This window comes from Camelus bactrianus, chromosome 18 (genome assembly GCF_048773025.1).
Source record: "Camelus bactrianus isolate YW-2024 breed Bactrian camel chromosome 18, ASM4877302v1, whole genome shotgun sequence".
NCBI classification, from domain to species: Eukaryota; Metazoa; Chordata; class Mammalia; order Artiodactyla; family Camelidae; genus Camelus; species Camelus bactrianus.
The window spans coordinates 19,911,847-19,935,316 of record NC_133556.1 but is presented as its reverse complement, the minus strand read 5'-3'; the positions used below and the strand labels follow the sequence as shown (position 1 = coordinate 19,935,316).

Below are 23,470 nucleotides of genomic sequence, written 5' to 3'. Positions count from 1 at the left end.
CCCGAGCTCAGGAGTGGTGCCACAGCAATCCCAGAGCAGCAAGACTTACAGCTGGCCACTGGAAAGAGAACACATGGTCTGTGCCCAGGGCTCAAGGCTCAAGAAGGGCGTCCCAGCCACTGCCCTCTCTCAGGCAGGATGCCCTTAGAGTTAGCCTCACCAGAGGCAGGGACTAGAGTCCTTAAACCTCTGATGCTTGAGCCCACCAGCATGGTTAAAAGCTCCAACACTGCCACTGGTTGTTTGCCGTCGACCAAAACCTGAATTTCCTCAACCTGCAAAATGCTACTTCAAAGAGCAGTTGCAGTTGTTAAGGATTCAGTCAGGAAATGCAGGTAAAGGGTACCTGGCACACACTGCCCCCTACACAGAAAATACTTGATATGACAGCTACTGCTGTTATTAACAGCCAAACAGTAACTGGTCAGCCTGACACGCAACTCAGCTTGTCCCATCCGAACCCTGGCTCCAGGCTTCGGCTTCCCCAGGCTCAGACAGGATGCTGATCACACACTTGGGTCCCGCTCAAAAACGGTCTCTTGAACTCTAGCACCGACCCTGCTCAAATGCACCACTGGTGAGAAATCCATGAGGGATCAGATTCTCCGTAGCATTAAGACTTGCGGACTGATCCTGAATACAATCAAGCTGGGTGTTTGCTGTGCCCTATGGATACTGTGGACTGCTGGTCACTCCCTGCCCCTAACCTGGGGCAAGCTTCCAGCCAGTTGCAGACTCCATTCCCTTTCCACCGAGTCCCAGCTCTGTGGGTCTACAAAGGACAGGATTTTTAGCTTGCTACTCATTTATACACATTTAATGGAACTGCCTGACCAGTGGTCCTCCTGCTGCCTCTCTGAAGTAGAAACCTCAAACAGTCTGGGCGCCCCAGAGCCAAATTTCATCGACACAGCCATCACTGTAATGTACTAACAAATGCAAACTTTTTGTATTCGTTACTACATTATAACAGCTATGTACAGATATAGCTCTGTGAAGGAATTAGCCCCATCTCATAGGAAAAGAAACAGAGGCACACCGAGGTCAAGGAGCTTTCTAGGAAGGGAGAAGCTGGAACCGAGTAAGAAGATGGGCTCTGGGAACAGACAAACCTGGATCTGAATCATGGTGATGGCACCCACTCTGTGACTATCAGCATGTAACTTTAAAATGAACAGCTGAACCTCAAGGACTGGTGGGTAAACAAAATAATCCATGTAAAGTGCTCTGCCACCTGGCTCATAAAAAGTATTCAGTAAATGCCAGCCTTTATTACAGTTGTTGCTATCGCGAAGTTGGTGACAGAATCAAGCCTCCCTTCTCCTAGAGCAGTGCTCTTCTCAGCAGCCGGGCCGGGTCTCCTGGGGCAGGCCGGGTACGCTGCCACCCACAGCAGCTCTCCTGCCCTTGCAGTGACTCTGCCCTCCAGTCACAGAGACACACATGACTGGAATGGAGCAAGGGACAAGGAGGGGTGGGAAGAAAGGAAAGGCAGGAAGAAAAAAAGGGGGGGAGTCACAAACCAGGAAACCTACTTCCAGGCACATCTTTGCGGGTTTACTTGAAAGCCTAGAGACAGGAACTGCTCAGTTTATGCTACAGCAAGATCAGCCTCCAGGTTTTCGCCTTCAGCCTCAATGCCAAATGCTTCTGCTTCTCTCCTTCCCTCCCTCCTTCTCTGCTCATCAGCGTCCAGCCTCGCTCTTCCCCTGTGCCAGCCCCAGCTGCTATTCCTGGGGACGGGCTTGGCTGCCTGCCCGGCTCCGGGCCTGAAGCTGGCTCTGCTGGGCTGAGGGCAATCCCAGAGGTCGTGGTCCCTGTGGATGCTCTGGCTCCACAGAGAGCCAGAGAAGAGAGGCCAGGAGGCTGCTGCTGTCTTAGGCAGTTCCACGGAGTGAGGACCAGGTAAGTCCTCTCTGCCAGGACTTACTATCTACCTCTGAGACAGAACCACCTCTTATGGAACAGAATCCCCATGAAGGGCTAAACCACACGAAGGCACAGTGCGAATGGAGACAGGAAAGGAGAAAGGAGCGTGAACCAGTGTTATGGAAAGAAAGGTGGAGGGACTGATGAGAGGAACACAGGGCTGTATGCTTCATATACACCATCACCTCAAACCTCACCACCACCTAGCTTGTCAGGGCTCTTACTGATCAGGAAACTGGGGTTTCTTAGCCACTAAGCAATGGCACTAGGAAATAAAACCAGTCTGTCAGACTCCAAAGTCTACCCAATGGGAAGGTTTCACAAAGATGGGTCTTGTTCTGGTCCTTCAATGACTGGAAGCGTGGAGTGGAAAGGAAGGAGGCAGAGGGCCAGTCTGGTTGGTCCAAACTGAGAGAGGGTTTTTATGAGAGAGGAAATGTTTATTAATAGCAGCATCTTTTAAATTATATATATATGTGTATTGAGAAGATTGATATGACTTGTCACATTTGACACACTGTAACTCCACGAAGAAGATAATACAATCTTCATTTTACAGAGGGGGAAACTGAACAGAGTTTAAGGGATTTGGCCTGCGATCACACAGCCAGTCTATAAAGGAAAAGGGATTCAAAAGCCCAGGCAGTCTGACTCTGAACTTGCCATTCTACATCACTGGCCTCACGACTTGCTGTTCTCGGCTATGATGTATGCCGGGATACACCCTTCCGCTAAGGAGATGATGATGGCCCAAGAAGAAAAGATACATTATCAACACCTAAATGCACTCCAGAGGCACTGAGTCACCAGGAATAGAGTAAACTCCCAGGAAGCCTTCGGTTCCGGTCTGGGACCTTCCCAAGCAGCGTGTGCCTCTGATCAAGTCACTTAGCCTCTCTGAGTTTCTATGATCCTGACATTAAAGTCCTTCCACCAAGTCTAATGCTGTGGGACTCCCTTCACTTTTTGGCATCCGAAGAGGCTGAAATTCTGAATTTGTATTTTGTCTCCTGAGTGAACAGCTCTCACACCTCTTGCCCAAGCCTGTTAGAGCCAAGGGAAAACAAGAAAAGTCCAAAAGGAGCCAGAAAGCAGGGCTACTCCGATCTGAACAGGAGGTAAAAGATCACACTTTTTGCAGCCTTCCCTCTCCTCGTCATCTTAGTTTGATCTCCGCAAGGTCAGAAATAGGCCCTGACATACAGAAAACAGACCAGAGCAAGCTGGCTCACTGCTTCAGCTGGCTGGGGCAGGAAGCTCACTCCAAGGAATGCTGTGTTGGCTGCTGACGGGGAGCCTGTCACCCAAGGCAGCCTTGTGAAACGAGGAGCTAAAACACAAAGAGCAAATGCTGACAGCGTCGGCAAGACACTCGAGATCTACTCTGAGATTTCCTTGAGAGAAGGGACTGGTCCAATCCATCCCTCCCATTCTGTTCCCATCCAGAGTCTATTAAGAAGCAAGAAGCCACTGAGAGATCCTGGTGTTTCTACATGTTAGCATTAAGAAACCCATCTTTCCAAGTTTCACCCAAACGGTTTGCACAGCTAGTTGGGTGCGTGTTTCTACTGCTTACTGTATAAGCCAGACACCCAGCTGCCAGGGGCTGAAGTGGCTGTACTGGCAAAAGCCACCCCCAGGTGGAGCCTCAAAGCAAGACCACAAGAGCCTCTTGATCCCCGCTGGCAGCTGCAGACGCTGAACGACCTGAGAAAAAGATGGGAAATGGGTGGTGCCCGTTTATAAGCTACTTCCTAGAGAGTAAACTTGCAAAAATAACAGGAGGAAAGACTGAGGGAATACTTTAAACTCGCTGTCGTTCGGAACTTGAGACTTACAAGATCACCTTTGGAGACTAGGTCTTACCCGGAGCTTCCCGGGAGGAAAGCTGTTCCCTCTGCCAAAGCAAACGAGACCCGTCTGCTGCTGTTTTCACGCTTGTACAAAACTTTTTGTCCTAAAATGTACTGCAAGCCGTGAGCTCAGACAGCAGTTCCAGTTAGGGATGCGTAGGAACACATGACTTTCTACATCAACCAATCTCAAAAGCGTAAAAGAAAAGAGGGGCGAAGGCAGAGAGGGAGGAAGGGAAGACAAAATTTTTTCAAAAATAAAATAAACCAGTTGGTTATACTTCTGTAAAATAATCTTAGGTCACAAGACAGACCAGCCAGCTCTGTACGAAGTAATTTTTTTCTTTTCTTTTTAAAGGATTCTCACTGTTCCTTACCTTGCATACTTCAAACATACTAAAAAGAATATATGCGCCGTTGAGGCCTGCGGACTGAAGCCAGTGGGGCTGGCCAGAGCAAATGTGACTTGCCAAACACAACCAAGCCAACACTCATTCACACTGCAAAGGTTCCAAGCACCGGATGATCAAGCACATTTGGCCTCTGGGCTCCAGAGGTGAGCTACATGTTTAATCCCATACGACTCAGAATAACCAAAAAAGAGCTCAATTATTTTACTGACCCACACTTGGAATATTTTTTGCTGTCACCATTGATCTGGACAGGTCTGACTATCCACTGACGTGCAAAGTGGGCAGGCGTCACTAAGGGGCACCACATTTCTAGACTGGCCACTCTTTTTGCTTCTGATCCAGCTTTTTCATTCCCTTTACCTGTTTAAAACCAGAGGGCTGCCTTGGATTTGCGCTTTATGGTAAAAATGGTCTGCCTGTTACATTCTTTACCTCCCATTTTAGCTTGGAGCTTGTCCTCAGGATACAGCCTCATTAGGCCACAGCGGACGCAGAACCACTGGTTAGGCACCGATTCCCTGCTGCCAGTTAGCATATGGATGCCAGCCACCCTGGAGGTTTACCTAACGTGGATAATCAGTCCTCGAACACCAAGTTACCCCATGAACTATTTACTTTTCAGCCACCTTTTGAGGAACTCAGTAGGCAGCAATGACTGAAAAATAGCAGGAGATGAGATTTGGTTTTCACATCTAAGTAAAAGAAAGGCAAGAAAGGAAATTGTGAAATGAGTAGAAAGATGAGAAAGGAACCCAATATAAAGATGATAAATGTCTTGGAGGGACACCTGAATGACCACTTATGTATAGATGTGGCTTCTAGAGCCACATTTCCTCTAAACCGGCTTTAGACTCATCACATGGTGACTAATCAATCTCTTAAATGTTTGCCAATTCTAAAAAAAAAAGAGAAAGAAAAATCCAGCACCCTCACTTGTACCTGTTCCTGCACCCACACCCAGTCCAGTCCACACGTCCGCACCAACATGAGTTCATTCTTCCTTCCATTCTACCCATCCACAGCTGTTACTCTGCAAGCCAGTAACTCAGCAAATAGTTACCCGAACCCTACCATGTGCCACGCACTGTGAGACATGCCAAGGAAACAGAGAAAAATAAAACCGCACGGGGCCTTGCCCCTAGTGTGAGTCATTTTAAAAAAAAAAAAGAAGAGTCCAAATTTTTCATTAAGGCCACATTTACCGGTTTTTTTTCCTAGAGGCCCATGACAGAAGCTGACTGCTGGTGCACAGCAGACAGGAAGAGGAAGAAGCACAGAATAAAGACCTGTTCAGTAAAAGAATGTTTTCAACCACATCAGCAAGCTGATCAGAGAAGTGGGGCCACTAAGGCTTTCTTTCCTGCCGCCGAATTCAAAAGCGTTACATAGTTATTCTGTAAAATTTAGAAAATATGGAGAGGCATAAAGAGGGAAAAAAGGTCTCCTAACATCCCACTACCTGCAATTAATATTTTGGAGTGTAACCTTTCAGTCTTTCATTCGAGCACATACGGATGGCACACGCAAACACATGCATGTACATATTACACACACTGAACTTTTAAACAAAACTGGGTCATACTGTACATTCTATTTCGCCAACTTTTCCACTGAACACTTTTTTATATAAATCTTCTCTCATCAAATGCTTTTAGAAGAGCAGCAATTCAATGGCCGTACTGGTGTCACCACTAACACACCAGCTATTTCACATAACCCATGGACTATTTATAGCCTACTATTCAATCTGTCAAAAATTTGTTGCTGCACTGCAGAGGGGTTGCAAAAAGGTTGAGACTCGCTGTTAAAACATATCTGATAGTCGGGTCTTCCACTGATAATTTGTCAGTTTAATCTCTCAATGTTGGACATTTAGCTTGCTTCCAGCAGTTCACTCTTATTAGAAATACTCGGATAATAAACAGAACATGCAGCTAAAATTCAGCACATTTATAATTATTTCCTGAGAATAAACTCCTAGAAATTGATGAACAGATCAAAGACTATGCAAAAAAAAAGTATTATATATATAATCCAATCTGAATTCACCAAACAGTAGTGTCAACTTACAGCTGTGAGGGAGTGTTTTGGGAATGTGTACTTCTCCCAACATCATCTTATAATATTCAATTTCTTTAAAAAAAAGAAACAACCTTACCAAAAGCACTTTAAGACATTATATTTAAGGAAAAATATCAAACCAGCAAAGGAGGATGGAAAAACAAGTAAAGAGAGGGACCATTTGCTTTACTATAAGTGACATCAAAAGACTGCAAATCCAACAATTTTGGCTCCAAGGATTTCAAAACAGTGTTATTAAATGATAGGGGGTGGGGTGCAGAGTCAGGGGCAGAAAGAGATTAACCATAAGGGTATCTTTCAATTATAGCTAAATTTTCCCAATTTCTTCTTTCAAAAGGAAAATCAAGCTTCACGCCCCCCCACCACAAAAAAGAAAATGCACATCTTAAGGTCTAAAAAACAACAGTCCCTCTACCATAGGTTTAGCATACGGGGAGAAGGGTCTGACCCACGGAATAGAACCTGAGTGAACCACTGTCCCAAGGGAGCCAGAGACCCGTTCAAAATGGAACTGTGGCACCCCTGAAATGGTTAACAAGCTGGCTTTAGCCCATGACTTCTTATGCGGCTTTCTAGCTTCAGACCGCACCAAAGGATATTACTGCTTGCAGCAGAGATTTGTCTGCTCCTGAGCATCCACGTGGCTACCCAACGTTCACTCCAAGATCCCCTCTCCCTCACTCTTGGCCATGTTGTTGGGTGGGGCTCATAATGGACTATGTGCTCCAAGCCCATCACAGCCTCCCATGCCCCTGGCTTCAGTGACTGGGTTAGGGATACGCAGGTGACCTAAGCCAAACAGAGTGAATCTGAGCACTGAAAGCAAAGTAGGTTGAGCTGTCACAGTCATCTTACCAGAAAGAACAACAGGGAAAGTAATAATGCCCACCAAAGGGTCACTGTGAGGACTGAACAGTCCCTTCTTATCAGAGTGGTCTCAATTCTAATGCTTATGAGAACCAAGAATAAAATCACTGCCAAGAGACAAAGAGAAAATCAGTGCCAAAGGCATTATTTGCACCCAGATTCCAACCATACCTAAAGTCAAATAAAAGCCTGAAATTCATAGTTATATGAGCCAATAAATTCTCCCTTTGCATAAGCCAGATGCCAGGTTTTCTGTCACAACAAAAAGAGTCCCTTCCAAGACATAGCTGTGTCACTCAGATCTCTTCTAGTCACAGAGACTCACCACGGTCAAGACCAACTTACTAGGCCACAGTTTCAACCCAATATATCAGGGGGAAACTTAGCTGAACACCAGGACCAATGATCCCAAACTCGAGCAAACTGTTAAATTCCACTGTAACTGGGTGGGCCATGAGGCTGCTATTTAAAAGATGGTATGATTAATGAAGCAAAAAGAACCTTGCCGGTTGCAATTTTTACAACCTCAGGCCTCCTTCAAGCAGCTGTGCGCAGAGCTCTTAACAGCTGCTTTATTCGACTGTATATACATTTCCTGTCATCTTCAGGTTCCCAGGCAGGAACCGCCTCCCAGCACTCAGACACCACGTGAAAGGCTGCCAAGCGAGAGCTCCTGGAAGTCTTGCTCCACGCAGTAACATGACTAATCTTCTGGCTGAAATAGGTATTCGATCTAAACCACATCCTATGAAACTGAAAGACCATACCTGACCAGAACCTGGCTACCCTCTAGGTTTCAATTACTACTACCGAAACAATTTCTCTTTGGTTTCAAGCACTGAAGAGCCTATTTAGAAAGTACTCAGGTTTTGAAGACGGTGACAGGAAATGCTAATGTTTGTGTGTCTTTATTGGAAATACATTCCCGCCCCAAGGTTCAGGCTTTTGCTTTTTTTTAACAGTTACTTATTTCACAAATGTGCATTCATATGGCACGAGGCCAAAGGGTACATTAACACGTGTACAGATACGCAGATAATTAAATAATAGAGCTCTATACCTGGTGGCTGGCATCGTGGTATTCAGGCTTGGCAAAGGAAGATATCTGATGATTCCAGCCCAGTTCCTGTCCACTTCCCACCCATATTGACCTGACAAAATTGCCACCACCTAATGGCCATCACAATGCTGTCTGTTAAAACTCTGCCCTAGCAGCTGGGCTCTATTTGAAAAAGAAACAAACAACAAAAAAACCAATATGAGAAAATCGTAAAATAAAGCATCAGTGTCAGAAGTTCTTTGGGTCATGAATACCTTTGAAAATTTGAAGACAGTTTTGAGCCCAGAATAAACTGTACATATACACATACACTCAGACTCAAACTTTGCATCCCGTGACTGGAGGGGTCTATGAAATTACATGCAACTTTTCTGAATTACATGAGGGTTTTACCTGCACTGCAGCCGCATTCCTTCCCTTCACTCAAAACCAACTGCAGAGACTGCGGCTCCTACAGCCGTTCCAGTGCAGCCTTGCACCTTCTGGGAAGGACAGGACACACTCTGGACACAGAATACCTGGGTTTGTACAGCCCAGCTCTACCTACTCCCCAGCACATACTGAATCACTCTGCACCTGTTTTCTCACCTGAAAACTGGGACAATCAAAGGGTCACTGTGAAGAACAAATGGCTCCTTCAAGTCAGATGGGTCTCGGTTCAAACGCTGAGATGCGTCCCCTGTCCAACCAACTAAAGTGCCATCTCCCTCTGACCCAGCCCACTATTTTATTTCTTCACACCATACTACTCTCTGAAATTCTTGTTAACTTATTTACTGTCCGCTCCCCCTACTAGAAGGTAACTGCCACAAGAGCAGGGATTTAATCTTATTCACCATTTTGTCCTGTGCACCGAAGCCGTGTCATGTAAGCAAGTGTTTGTCAAATGTCTACTGAATGAACAATAATCACTGATATTTAATGAGCACTTCTGTACACAGCTCGAGTCTGTGCACTTTAAATGTATGTATTTCCAATAAAGACACACATACATGACTGAATAAATGAGTCTGACACACTTAACACTGTCCCTAGCACATAGTTAGTTCTCAATAAATGACAGCTATTTGTATCAATTCTAATTATGTGATGTTATCAAATACTCAATAGTAAAGGGATTTGAGCCCTAAGGATATAAAGTAGAACTTAATTTCACCTCTCAAGAGCTGGTTCCTAAGGTCCAATTTCTCCTGGCCTCCTCTTCTCCCAACACTCTACTACCTTCAAAGAGAAAACAGGAAATTGTCTCAATGTTCCAATTATTCCTTACCCCCATCAGTTACCAGATAATGTGATACAAACACAGCCAGCAGTATACAGTTCCATCTCTCTTCACTCCACAAGCTAATTTTCACCTCAAACACAGCAAAAGCCAAAATTTGAAGCTGAATTTGGGAGATGTTCATCCTGTTGTGCCACTTTTTCACCTGCACCTCAGTCCCTTGGAAAAAATTCACATAATAATGGAAATCACTCTCCTTTTAGCAAGGGTGGACGTCCAGATAGTTTATTTAAGCCATAGCCATGCAGCAGTCTAGGAAGCTGGAAAGATTTGCCAAGCAGGTGAACCCCAGTGGAAAACCTTCCGGTGCTGGTCTGAACTGCGTCTTCTCTACTTCGAAAAACAAATGAATCACATTTAAGGTGTCTAGAGATGCAAGGGCAAAGGCCAGCAGCTTTTCTGCATACTACACAGTGAGCATGAAGAACTCACCGCCAGTTTTACACTTCTTAAGATATCTTGTTTCACTGCAGTATTTTCTAAAATTCGCCTGATGACAGATTGGCTTTTAACCCTGAGGGATGAAGCACAACCGTGTCAAAGAGAATAACGGATGTGGACCATCAAGGTCCTCCATCTCTTCAGAACCTCTGGAGACAATGGGCTATGTTTCATGGAACGGCAAGAAAAGACCAAGAACTGAAGTCCTAATCAGGGCTTTCAAAGCCAGAAACACTTGCCAAGAAAGCAAAGGGCAGATTCCACCTCCACTGGCTGGCAGGCCCACACGTTCTGTCGAGCCATGTGAAACAGCCAGTTCTTGCCCTCCCCACCCCTGGGCCCAGTATTTGCGGGTAGCAACACCAGTGACTTTCCTAGGAGACCGTTTCATAAAAATAGAGCTTCCAATTTTAGGTCTAAAACTGAAAAGAAAAATAGCCAGAATTAGAAGTCTGTTTTAACACAATATATTGAAAATTACAAGTTTAAGCGCTGGTAGTTGGGGACGGGGATCACACCACCACACGACTTCTTAGTGAGTCATAAAAAATAGCGCAGGCTTGTTTAACAGTGGATACCCACCGGTAACAGTGCTAAGAAGTGCATGTGTCAGACAGATGGAAGACTAACCTGACACTCCTTCTCCACTTGTTTTAGCAGGGGCAGGACTGACACAAATTAACTACAGCAGCAATTTAAAAGATAAACGTTAATAAACCTTTTTGGAGGCTAGTCAAAGAGGAAATGTTTGAAACCCTGAATATGATTCATTTTTCAGCAGTTTAAGAGGGGGGAAAAAACCCTCTAAACTATTAATAAATCACTAACTGAAACATTTCAGGATTTCTAACACCTATTCTTGATTAACATACCTTTGTGTCAAAAGCAAAAGCCAAGTGCCAGCATTTAACAACAAGCTGCTACCCTTTCAGTTATGAGAATCAGTGGAGCTAGAAGAGAACAACAAAAATTAATCTTCAGGCCTAGATGGATACTGTCTTTGCTAATAAGGTAATGAAGACCTCCCCAAAGGGCTTCTGGGTACCATAAATTATATAACAAATCCACTTCTGCCAAGCAGCCAGGATTAACTCCTATTCATCCAGGGTACGACTCATGTCACCAGTGGGCTTATCAAAATCGAAGAGTCATTATCCACCACTGCTCACTACACATCAGTTTGCTGACATCAACTACTCATTACAAAAGAAGTCACTTAACAATCTTAAAACTCTGACACTTGTTTCTCCTAGACAAATTTTTTTTCAAAAAAACAGAGAAGAAAATATTTCATTAACTTCTCCCCCAGTAAGTCCTTCTGACTGATTTTTTTTTAATTGTCTATGATGACACTGTATTATAATAGACAATCATTTCCACTACGCATTCAAGGCTTGAATGCATTATACATTATTTACTTCTGTGGAACATAAACATTTATGGCTCCTAAGCAAACAGTTAAAAATGGCAAGCACAGAAGAGAAAGGTTGCAGTTTAGTGAGGGCATCTTGGATTTAAGTTCCAAGAAGGCAGGGAGTGTGTATGGTAACATGAAAAGGGCTAACTGGCACCTAACACTTTCTCAATTCAAATCTGTTTTACCCTTTCTCAAAATTAAGGATAATGCTTCTCAAGTCCACTTTTTAAAGATACGAAGTTTAAAATGCTTCTTTCAGAAAAAACTATACTACAATAGAGAGGGCTTTTTTGTTTAGTATGCTAAGTCTTTCCATCACTACAAAATGAGGGCTCGAACTAGACCCATGTCTTTCAGACTTTAACTACAACCTTCAGTGAGAAACACATGTTACATCCTGGCCAAATGCACACACACACACACAAACATATACATATACATACACACACACACACACACACACACATGCACACACGCACAACTCAGAAGTTTCATGAAGCAATATATACCCTCACTTTTAAAATTTGGTTTTTAATTGTTGGTTATAATCCACTAATTAGATATGACTCATAGTATGAAAATCTCAAGATCAAACTTAAAGTTTCCCTTCAATATCTTTATTGTGCCAGACACAACGCTAGGCATTTTACAGCTGTGACAGCAGTCCATGCCCAGATTACCATCCCCAGATTACCCCTACGAGGGTACTCTTGATACCCCTATTTTACAGATGAGGAAATAAACTCAGAAATAAAACACCTTATTCAAGTCCCTACACTGCAGCACAGACAGAGAACCTCACCAAACACTCCATCAGCTCCCCCAGCTTCCCAGCCTCTTTTCAGTTAGGTGGGGAAATGAGTCTATTTCTGGCCAAAGGGCTGTAGACAGATGTTCATGTGTCATTTCTAAGCCCAAGCAGAGAACTGGCGGATGACACCCCAGCCATCTCTTCCGTTGCCATGATGACCAAGACAGCAGAGCTGGCACAGCACACGACAGCAGAACCCATATCAGCATGGGTCTCCGAGCAACTGTATGGAGCAGAGCACCCTTCAGCCTACAATCCCTGTGGGACATTCAAGCAATAAACTTTCATCGGGTTATGCCAGTCTTTGAAAGCTCTAACTCCTGAAGATCTACCCCTCCTCAGTAAATTTACAGTTTAGGCCCCTGCCATCTTTATTGCAGCATTCTCACAAATTGTTTACCTGCTTCTGAGATTGCTCCCTCCAATCTCTCGTCCACACTGCCACTGGAGCGATCTTTCTAATACACACGTAGCCCATGTAAGTACTCAAAATTATTGAATCGTTCCCCTTCACCTACAACATAAAATCCAACTTCAGTAAGGCATATAAGGCTCTTCTGGATTTGGCCTCAACTACTGTCACTTACCGCTCTCATTCCACATCCTTCAGGCATACCGAAACATCTGCCATTCCCAAGAAGCCGTGGCCCCTCGTGCGCCTGTAGTCTTACACGTACTGTTGCCTGTGCTTGGAATGGTTCTTCACTCTCTAGTCTTGGTCCTTCAAGCCCAGCTCGGATTTCCCACAGGACCCCCCTCTGCCCCTTCACACCTTCATTCATAGCACTGACATTTTGGGACAGATTTTACAACATTTTCTATTTGTTGTTAGGCTGTTTTCTTACCACACCATAAGGTCCTTAAGAACAAGGTCCACAAAAGGCACTCCAATCTATTGGAATGAAAAACTGGCAACACATAAATAAATACATTTATTTTCCCTCAAACAGCACATATCCAACCCTAGGTCTGGCTTTAAGTATACATACTTCACTTTGAGTACAATGGAAGAGAATCAAGTTTGGAGGCCAAATTTTTCTAGAAGACTTACAAGACTAGTTTTGAGTTTCAGAAGTCCTCTGAATGATCCACATTCTGTCTGGGAAAGCTGGTTTTCTGCTCATATATGTTTTACTTGAAAACTACCTAGTCTGGTTCTCCTTAGAAAACAGACTATATCTGTTTGGAAACCTTGAGTACTACTAAAAGTGAGTTTTTAAAAGTTTTGTTCTGTTAAGCTGCTATTTGTAATCAAAATCTATTTTGCTTAATTAGCCTGAATCAAACCTACTAAATACTGGAGACGTTCAGAACTTGTTGAGTGAGTCAATTTAAGCACTGTATGCAAATAGCAAAGCTACAAATCAGAAAGAGAAGGAACTCAGGCCAAACTGCTCAGAGGGAAGGAAAAGCTGTTTCCTTCCAAATGGGGGAAAAGCAAACAGAGAAGATTTTACCTGTTGCTTAACTTTTTATTTTTCTGCTAGCCAAGGAATGGTTTTGCGCCGGAAACTTAGAAAAGCAAATGCTCTGATAAACTGAGTAATTCTGGTTCTTTAACTAGGGAGGTTTAAAGTAAAGAGTTAAAGTCTTCAAGTACACATTGTTTTTTTTACTTGAAGTTACCATGAAAGTTCAAATTTCCAACATCCTGAAAAGATTTTATTTTAGAAGTGAAAAGACTTTAAGATGAATTCAGATGAATTAAAAGGTTAGTCTACCACAAGAACACCAAAGTGGTGCTGGAAACATGTAAGAATGGCCTGAAAAGGTTTCGAACTCTACCACTATGTTTGCACATCTTTCATTCTGACTCAAAATGATATTTTCTCTTTTTAAATGTGCTTCTACTTCTATGACGATCATATTACCATGGAAATAATTATCTGCATGCCTGGGAAAGACTAGTTTTTTTTTTTTAATGTGGCTTTCATCTTTAAAGCCCAACACTCAGCTGCCCACAAGAGATCTTAATCAAGACTTACTGATCAAACGGCAATTTCCCAAGAAGAAAGCGAAATAACCTCACTCTAGCTTTGCAAATCCTAGTCTATAGACCAAAGGTAAATGTCACAGCCCCCGCACATCCCCATTCAGAATTTCTGCAGACTCATCAGCAATTATCCATAAATAATGACTTACCTCTGCACCAAGGGAAACGGACTCTGTCAAAAACCCAACATCTACCCTGAGTAGGGTGGCTCTTGTGAATCTGTGCAAAGGGTGAATGTCATGCATGTCATGAAATAGATTTAAGTGAGAAAAGAGATTTTTACTCTTGCAGAATATAGCCTTGAGTACAGCCTTTTTCTCTTTCTCAATGAGCCAAATAACACAGGTCACCACTTCTCTCGGAAGACAAAATAGTATGAATGACAAAACCAAAATTTACAAAGTTTGAGAGCCTGTGGCTTGGAACATTAGATTCCACCTCAGGTGGGAATCTGGGTTTCTCATTATGAAGTCATGTAGGAACTTTGTATTACATAAATAAAAGAGGAAAAAAAATCTTGAGCAACATCACTGTCACCATTTTGTTCTATTTTAACCTAATCTTGACTAGATAACACACGGTTCAGAAAGATAACAGACTTGGAACCATCTTTATGGCAATTTTTAAAAACTACAATTTGCAACATTAAACAATTTATTACAAGGAGCTATACCAGATGCGTGACCCTTTATGCTAAGGTAATTACAGAACAAAATCACTTGCAGAACAGAGGCTAACAACCAAATGTAGATAATGAAAGATGACAGTGTTAAGATACACAGAAAATGTCAAGGGAACACAGGTAATTAACACTTAAAAAATCAAGAAACCACAGACTACGTCTGAAAGCAGCTTTCTGGGCTCCTATTATGCAACTGAGATTTCATTTTTATTCTGGGTTTTGCTTGAAGAGAAAGCACCTCCCACAATAGTTTATTTCATTTCTACCACTGCTCATTTTACTTCTCAAGACCCCCACTAATTCTGTGTCATGAGCAAGATGACAAAAAGTGAGATTTTAAATAAAGCTTGCCTCAGAGTTATCTTCATTTTAGGGCACACGTCATACTATACCTTTCAGTATTACCAGCAAGAAGTAATGTACAGATCACTAAGATGGGGCAGAGTCTCGACTTTCCAGGACCCAGAACACAGGAACGGGCCCACATTCAAGTGAGGGGGCATGGCTTTTTCTCCCTCCCCAGCAGAACAAACCAAAACCTAACTCCTACTTTGGCGTTCCAACACCGAAGAGTGAAAGGAACTAAAGATCAATCCAGGTTTTGAGGAAACTGCTAGAACTGAAAGAGGAAGCAGTATTACTCGTTTCTTATTAAAAAAAAAAAAAAAAGCTACCACTACTAACATCTATGATAACTTAAATGCTACACAACTTACTTATGGGTATTTTCGCCATGAATGCACAAACATAAATTTGTCAGTTTGCTGGAGTTAGGCAAGTTTTTAAAGCCACTCAAACTTAGACCTGCTCTATTGTGTCCATCACCACAGAGACTTAAGGAAGGTGTGGCACTGCACTTGAATTACTGAATCTTAGAACTTACAGACTTCAGCCATTCCTACACGACCTTTATGACCTTACATATCCATTTACCATGATAATACTGTTCCCCTAAGGCTTTTCTTAAAATCTTAAAAAAAAAATCATACCCACTTTAATATCATCCATCAAGTCACAGGTATAATATGCTAGTTGTTTTCATTAATACACATTAAAATATAGAACCAATAAATGAAAAGTATTCACGCAGCAAAAATCATCTCATGTACCATTAATAGCACAAAAACACACCCTTGCATGCTCATTTCAGCAGCACATATAGTAAGAATGTAATCAAACCTACACTTTGGGAAACAGTGATTTGGTCCCAAATCCTTTGTCACCGTTAAGGAAACAGACTCAAAGAGGGTCTGTAACTGGCCCAAGGACACACAGTAACTGGTGGCAGAGTCTAGACTGGAATCGAGAACTGAGTCCAGAGGTGGTCCCACCAGAAGAGAATCCCCAGATGGGTAAGCTACAGGGAGAACTAGAGACCCAGCCTTCGGGGAGTTAATCTGTAAGTGAACCCTAAGCAGCTGGTAAGCCCTCTGACGGTGGATCTGGGCTTTTCACTTTCTCTGAGAAGCAACACACACAACATGATACTTGCCAGCTGACTCTCAAAGACTGTCTGGATCGGCTGAAATAAATCTGTTGTTTCCTTCCCATAGACTCATGTGGTTTTGCCCAATTCACTGAACCTCAAGGCATACTGCCAATGATAAAAATGTCTCCTGGATCAGTTTCCCACTTTTTGATCCAACAATATCCTAGCCACTGAGCCCCTGTCCCCACTGTTAGACTCACACATGCTCTCTATGGTTTCAGGAGGAAGATTTTCCATTCTGGGTTTTAGACCAGCTTTGGAAATAGGCTGGAAGTTTCCATCACGAGTTACTCCTGTACTTCCCAGGTACCCAGGGTAGGTTTTATTTTTAAGTGACAGATACCATGTCTACCTTGTGCCTAGCAATGTTTTATACACAGTGCCATACTTAACAGAAGGCAAAATGATATCATTTCTGGCCCCTTGGGAGCTGCAAATCTATGTGAGTTTAGCCATATATGCATGTAGCTAATAATAACTCATGTTATTAAATGTTATTTATATACCAAGCAATGTGCCATGTCTTTCAAATGCACTCTTATTGAATCCTCACAACTATTTCCTGCGATTATCCTCACTTAATACATGAAAGAAATGAGGCTTAGAGATGTTAAGTGGCTCATCCAAGGCCAAGCAGCAAGTAGGTGGTAAAGTTCAAACTCAAACTCAGACTCTAGGCCGATGCTCTTCACCAATGTACACCTGAATCTTTTTAAAGTCACAGTGAAAGGAAACATGATTTCTGTATCTGATTTCCTATTAAGTGAGTTCTTTTCTTGCATTAGAGTTCAAGAATACATAACACATTCTGGGAGTGCCATTTCATCTTGATTGAGGGAAGAATTCGCTCCTTGTAATCTGAAGCTATGCAATTTGCACTCTTGACAAAAAAAAAAAGTCATCAAATTAATAGTAAATGCACTACTTATCATCCAAATCAACTTCAGGTAACCTTATTCCATTACTACTTATAGGACGCAAAAGTGGACTATTACTGTGGTATAATAAAAAATATATTTGGTCTTTGTCCCCAGTTCCTACCATAGCTCCTAAAACCCTTGGAATTTCCTTACTGATAGGAGAGAACTTTGTTATTCACAGGGAGCAGGGTTTGGACCAAACAGGATTTTAAGCTAACTAGGTGAGTCAGGATGGGCCCTTATGAGTTTCCAGAGAGGGGCTGGCCACACCAGAAAGATCAGGCACATGATCAGAAGGTTGGAACTTTCAGCCCCACCTCCAGGCCACAGGGGAGGGAGGGGTGGTTGGAGTTTAATCACCAATGCCAATGCTTTAATCAATTATGCCAAATAAAGGAATCTCAACTGAAATTGAAACAAGGCTAGGGGAGCTTCAGGGTTGGTGAGCACATCAATGTGCTGGGAGGCTGACATGCCCAAAGGGGACATGGAAGTTCTGTGTCCCCAATTCAGATCTTGCCCTATGCATCTCTTCCATTTGACTGTTCCTGAGTTGTATCCTTGACAATGAAACTGTAATTATAAATATCATGCTTAACCAGCTCTATGAGTCATGTGTTTTAGCAAGTTATCGAACCTGGGGGAAGGTGGTCATGGGAATCCCTGAATTTGTAGTCTGCCAGGCAGAAGCACAGGTAACTTGAGACAATCTGATATTTGTAGTTGGTACCTGAAGTGGGGCAATCTTGTGAGACTGACCATTAACCTGTGGGGTCTGCACAAACTCCAGGCAGTTTATATCAGAACTGAACTGTTGGACATTCAGTTGGTGTCAGAGAATTGCTGCTGGAAGGAAATAACCTCAGGAAAAGAGGTCCACATTAAAACCAGCATAACTGAAACCTAGAAGCCACCTCCCTTCTTGATCTAATCATTAAAGCTATAGCTGTCACCAACTCAGAGCAGTAGGAAACTTGGCCCTATGACAGATCCACAAGTACCTGGTAGAATAAAATTTCTTTTCAAAGACTAAAGAATTCATTTGACCTGCTAAAGACACCATGAAATGGTGTAAAAATATGAAGTCAAAATTTATTTTCTTTAATTTATAATTTTAGTTGTGATTTATTTCACATCAATTCTAGTCCCCGCGAGAGATTCATGAATTACCTCAATAGTTTACACGTAACTGCTCCCTTTGGGTAGTAGGCATTGTTAAATGACCATCACCACCACCCAGTATAATATACTTTAACCCTAACGCTAGTGGACCAGGGACATTACATTCCCATTTGTTTATCAATTTCTCATTTGTCAAAAACAAAAGTCAAGAGGCAGAAATCTCAAAAAAGACCAATACCACAAAAGCAGTCAATCATGATCAACTAGTCAATCTTGAAGACCAGTCTGGTCAAACACTGCCTCCCTGCACTCACCCTGTCCCATCAGGAAAATGCTCAGGGAAGAGAGCACTGTGGTCAGGGCCGTTGTCAGGGCCACTGGATTACCCAACTCCATAGGTCCCCATCCCCCTCCTTATGAAAGGTGCTTCCTGGCATTGGGCAATCTTGTGGGCCTGCTCTGTCCCGACCCACTCCTCCCCCCAGCAAGTGCCACTGTTAGCAACTTCCACCCCTTCCCAGCTGGACCACTGATGGGCGTCTCGCTTCACCTTGCAGGTACAGCCCAGAATACTACCACCATCACCACCCTACACTCCCAAAGGCCTGCTCCCTTACATGCTCTCTTCCCCCACAACTGAACCCATCTATCTAATGCCTCTAGAAAGGTCTTTAGACTTTTCTCTTTCATAAAATGTTAGTAAACCCCCAAGCAAAATTCTCCTACCATAAACAGCAGCTGTAACCAACCATTTTGAGTAAATGACTGGACAAGTGACTAGTTATTTCAAAGAAAAACTAATTTAGTAGGAGAAAAAGAACCATGGAAACATTCTTAAAAATGAACACAGAACACTGACTGTATCACTCCTCACTTCCGAACAGCATTGCCACAACTGGGGAAACGCCCCTCTGAGGACCTGGAACTTCTAGCACATCCACACTTAGAATCCATGCTGCTAGGGTCCCAGGACCCTCTCTGCAGTGGTATTTCTAGCCTTACCCTCCTATTTAAAGAGCAGCCACTACGTAGTCATCAAGTAGATATAAAGTAAATGTTTCACTGAAAACAAATTTGCTTCACAGATTGAAAAAAAAAGGAATAGGGCCACTGTAATTATTTCCACAGAGCCATGCTAAGACTGTTCTGTCAGTGAATGTACCTGGATTTTCCTGCTCAGATTCCAGGGCAGGTCACTGGGAAGGGAGCAGTCAGTTCAGCTTTTTGCATAGGCATTCTCGACAGCATGTCCACTAGTTTATCTTAGGAACTCAGAGTGATAAAGCCTCAGCTCTACTTAAAGTACTGTTACCACTTTCAGAAATATTCTGAGAAAAGACCATATACTTACTAGCACGATTACCCACCAATAACTTCACCGTACTTATGTTTCAAAGCTGGTTATAAGGATTCTTCTTTGAAAGAACAGTAGTTTGTGACAAAACGTTTGATTAAAAAGCCAGAAATATAGAAAACCAAACACCAAGAATTCAATTAAAACCAAAGTCTGAGTTCCTACCATTACATATTTGAGGCAATGTAAATAAGAAAACAGAATTAGTGCAGAGAAGGGCCTAGTCTAGTCCCGTAGCTGCCAGTACCTTGCTCTGAAACTTTAAGCAAGTTTACTAACCTTTCTAGATTTCATTTCATTCGTGCTTTTCAGTCTGTTTTCAACCTCCAACCATTTTGATCGACTGAAATCTTACGGGTAAACCCAGTATAACCGAATATTAAAGTAACTTTCGCAGGGTGAAGCATGGGGTGGAGGTGGGGCATGAGATGGAAGGAAGACAGCAAGATGAGGTTCTCCACCTCTACCACATGCATACTCTAGACATGACCCCTGAGAGGGCTCTGCATAGCCCAGTTTGAAAAACTATCATGCCAGATATTGTAAGGTTTTTGAGGGTCTTTTTTCTGCTTCTTCCTCAACTGGAGGAAGAAGAATTAAATGTATTCAATGTAGTAAATGCTGTGACTTGAGTCTTGTTCAGAATCAAAATTATAGGTCACACACAAACCCACTTTAGGCAAACACTGCAGAATCTAAACCTTTCATCATCCAACAAGAGCTAAAAGCTATAACCAAACCTTGCTGTCTTAATATGGTGGAAGCAATCTACTAATAAAATAAGGGGTAAGTCTTCCCGACACACCGTCTCCTAGACTGACCAGCAGAGACTGGGGCAATGTGTATAAAAGATGCTAAACACACTCCAAAATAAAAAAATGTTAAAAAAAAAATTTGACACAACATTGTAAAATGTTTATAAATCAATAAAAAATGTTAAATAAATAAATAAATAAATAAATAAATAAATAAATAAATAAACAAACACGCTCCAAAAATGAGAAGTCCTACACTATGTAGTGCTGCTATCCAAGATCCTTGGTCAGTCATCGTATCTGGTCTGGATCTCCAAGCCTTAGTGACAGAACTACTTTCAGTCACCTAGGGCCTAAGGCTGAGCCCTCCAGCAGAGCAGGGAGGACAGGACCGGGGATGCTGCTGCCCAGCACTATGCAACAAGCTTCCATGATGCAATTCAGACTGAAACTCAACAACATAGCACAGGTCAAAGGACAAGGCCAAGCCCTCAGGAAGGCAAGAGTCATCAAAACGATGTCTACTTCTCTGTGTAATGAGGTGGCCCATTTTGCCACAAGGGCTAGTCACCACCTCAAGACTCCTTTACTGAGCTTCTCTATTCTGATGAATGGCATTTAAATAGTTTCATCCGCACACATCTTAAAGAAGAGGATTTGGCACCACCCGCCCCCTCTCCAATCTTCTCCTTTCTACCTATCACAACTTCAAAGAATTAGACTGAGCCACTTCCACTAAATTAATATATTAAGTTATTTGTAATCACTTACTAATTAAATGGTCAGGTGCTGTGATAATCTCCTTTTTCCCCCAAAAGAAACAGGGCCCTCCATCACCTAGAAAAACAGACACAAGAACTAGTAAAACTGAACCTGAATTAAAAGACACTGACTCAATAAAACACCCTGGTCCACTGTGCAGGGAGCTTCAGAACACTGTTCCAACATTCAGGGAGAATTGATCCCAGTTCACTGGTATCAACATCTGTAAATAGACACAAAGAGGTAACTGTAAGTTGTCAAGAGCTGGGAAAATAGGAGTTACCACATAATCACCATTGTTTCAACCCGAGTTACCGCATCTTCACCTCAAAACAACTAGCAGCCAGTGTACCATTCACTCTTATTGTAGCACTCTTACTGAAGCAAAATCAGATTAATTTTAAGTCATCTAATGCACACACAACTCCAAAACGAAGTGGCATCAACTGGCCTTCTAGACTGCTCACGTTTCAGAAGAGCTTGTCCAAAAGACCCCAGAAGTTGAAGCAACAAATCCACTCGTTCCCTGGGTTAATAAAAGGCCAGTTCAGCTCTGAGAATCTAAATTCACTTAAATTTGTGGATTCTTTCCCCAAACACAATTAGTAACCAATGTAGGAATCTAAGACTTCTTCCTGTATTCAAGTCTCCTCCCACCCATCGGCACCCCCACCTTCAGAAAGAAGAGCCACCAGTCTCCAAACTGGCTGATGGAATTTCAGCCTACAGGATATTTTCATACTTGAATTAAAATGAACTATAAAATGAAGATGAATAGTGAACATCTTAATAATCCATTAGCTAGAGCATTTGAAATCCAGCATTAGGATACAAAGTCCAAAATTCTTCAACGAGGCCAAAGCCGTGTGTGTGTGTGTGTGTGTGTGTGTGTGTGTGTGTGTATCTATAGATATATACATACATACATAAACCTATCAATTTTCCATTCCTTTGAGTTACTCTGCAGTAGAAAGGGTGGAATCTATCTTTTGCCTGGTCCTAACTGTTCACTTGCATCTGCATTCAAATTGGATTTCAGTAAGTTAGTACCAGGCTCAAGTCCCTCCCCTTCTTTACCCCCAGGATTGCCCAGGAAAACTATTCAATTTACTTTTAATAATCCATCTACCCATGCTAGTAAAGTACGAGAACCTAAAACAGTGACAAGTCCTCGATTTCTGATTCATTTTTCCCAAACACTAAAAGATTTTATTTAGCATTTCTAATGTTAACTTTACTACAAATAGCCCAAGCAACATTTAAGTCTCTCAGTTGCCGAGCTCAAAGGACCAATTCACTCAAAGAACACACTAGTCACTGTTGCGGGGTTCAAAAGAAGAAAACAGCATATTCTTTCTGTTTTGGCCCATTGTGACATGGCTCAAGAGGGCCAAATCAAGGAGGAGTCCTCACTGGGCCTCTCAAGTGGACAATCTGGTCAAGGTGAGGCTGAAAAGCAGCTGACTACTGGAGATGAATTGCCCCAACAGAAGGGAAAAGTAGGTTACATCCCTTGGTTACATGCCGGCCCAAAGATGCCGACAGAGTGGGATTGGGCCCACAATGGTCATTTATCTAATGTAATCCACTCAGTGAACTTCCAGCACCAACCTACACCTCAGCTGAGTGTTATTAGTCATCAGGCAGACCAGACAAGAGTGGAAATATTGCAACATAAAACCTGCCTCCCTACGAGAAACAACTTCAAACTTAGATCCTGATGGTCATCTTTGTAGAGCTACAGCGGCATATTATTATCACGTGCCCAAACTTCAACCCTAAATTCGCATACAGCTGGAAGCAAAGCAGGATTCATATACTAGAACATATTCAGGGTACTCATTATGCAATTTTAAAAAGCGTGTGAGACAAAATCCTGTAAAAGGCATGCTCTCAATTGAACATCCCACTGAATTCTGAACACATGCCTTGAGATTCATCTGCCAGAAAAGACTCAGATGACCACTGCCTCCTCCTCTTCCACTCTCAGCAGGGTGACTTTTTTTTTTTACTATAACAGTCCAACAGTACCCTCAAAATAGTATGTGCAAAGACTCTAGGAAAGGCAACAGAATTAATCAAAAAGGAACATCACTTTCTATTTCCTTCTCCTTCTTGCTCTCTGACCCAGACTCTTTTCACTCTCTTCTTTGCTCATCAGGTTCTATTACTGCCTTCCCTACCCCATCCTCCCTCACCTCCCCCACCTCCTCTCCATCCTCCCCTTTCTTCCCATTC

At 42.7% G+C, this 23,470-nt stretch overlaps 1 protein-coding gene across 6 annotated transcripts in view; it reads right to left on the bottom strand.

Moving 5' to 3' along the window:
* Positions 1–23,470, bottom strand: part of DCUN1D3 (defective in cullin neddylation 1 domain containing 3) — a 35,857-nt gene that overhangs the window by 10,125 nt on the left and 2,262 nt on the right. Inside the window, exon 2 of one of the 6 annotated variants that reach the window (XM_045521173.2) lies at positions 21,242–21,307. The exons of 3 other annotated variants lie outside the window; for them this stretch is intronic. The gene's annotated coding sequence lies outside the window, so the exon portion shown is untranslated. Of the gene's footprint in view, positions 1–9,360; positions 9,716–12,555; positions 14,768–21,241; positions 21,308–23,470 lie in introns of those variants that run through there. 2 more of the 6 variants (XM_074346242.1, XM_074346240.1) reach the window with 2 other exon arrangements.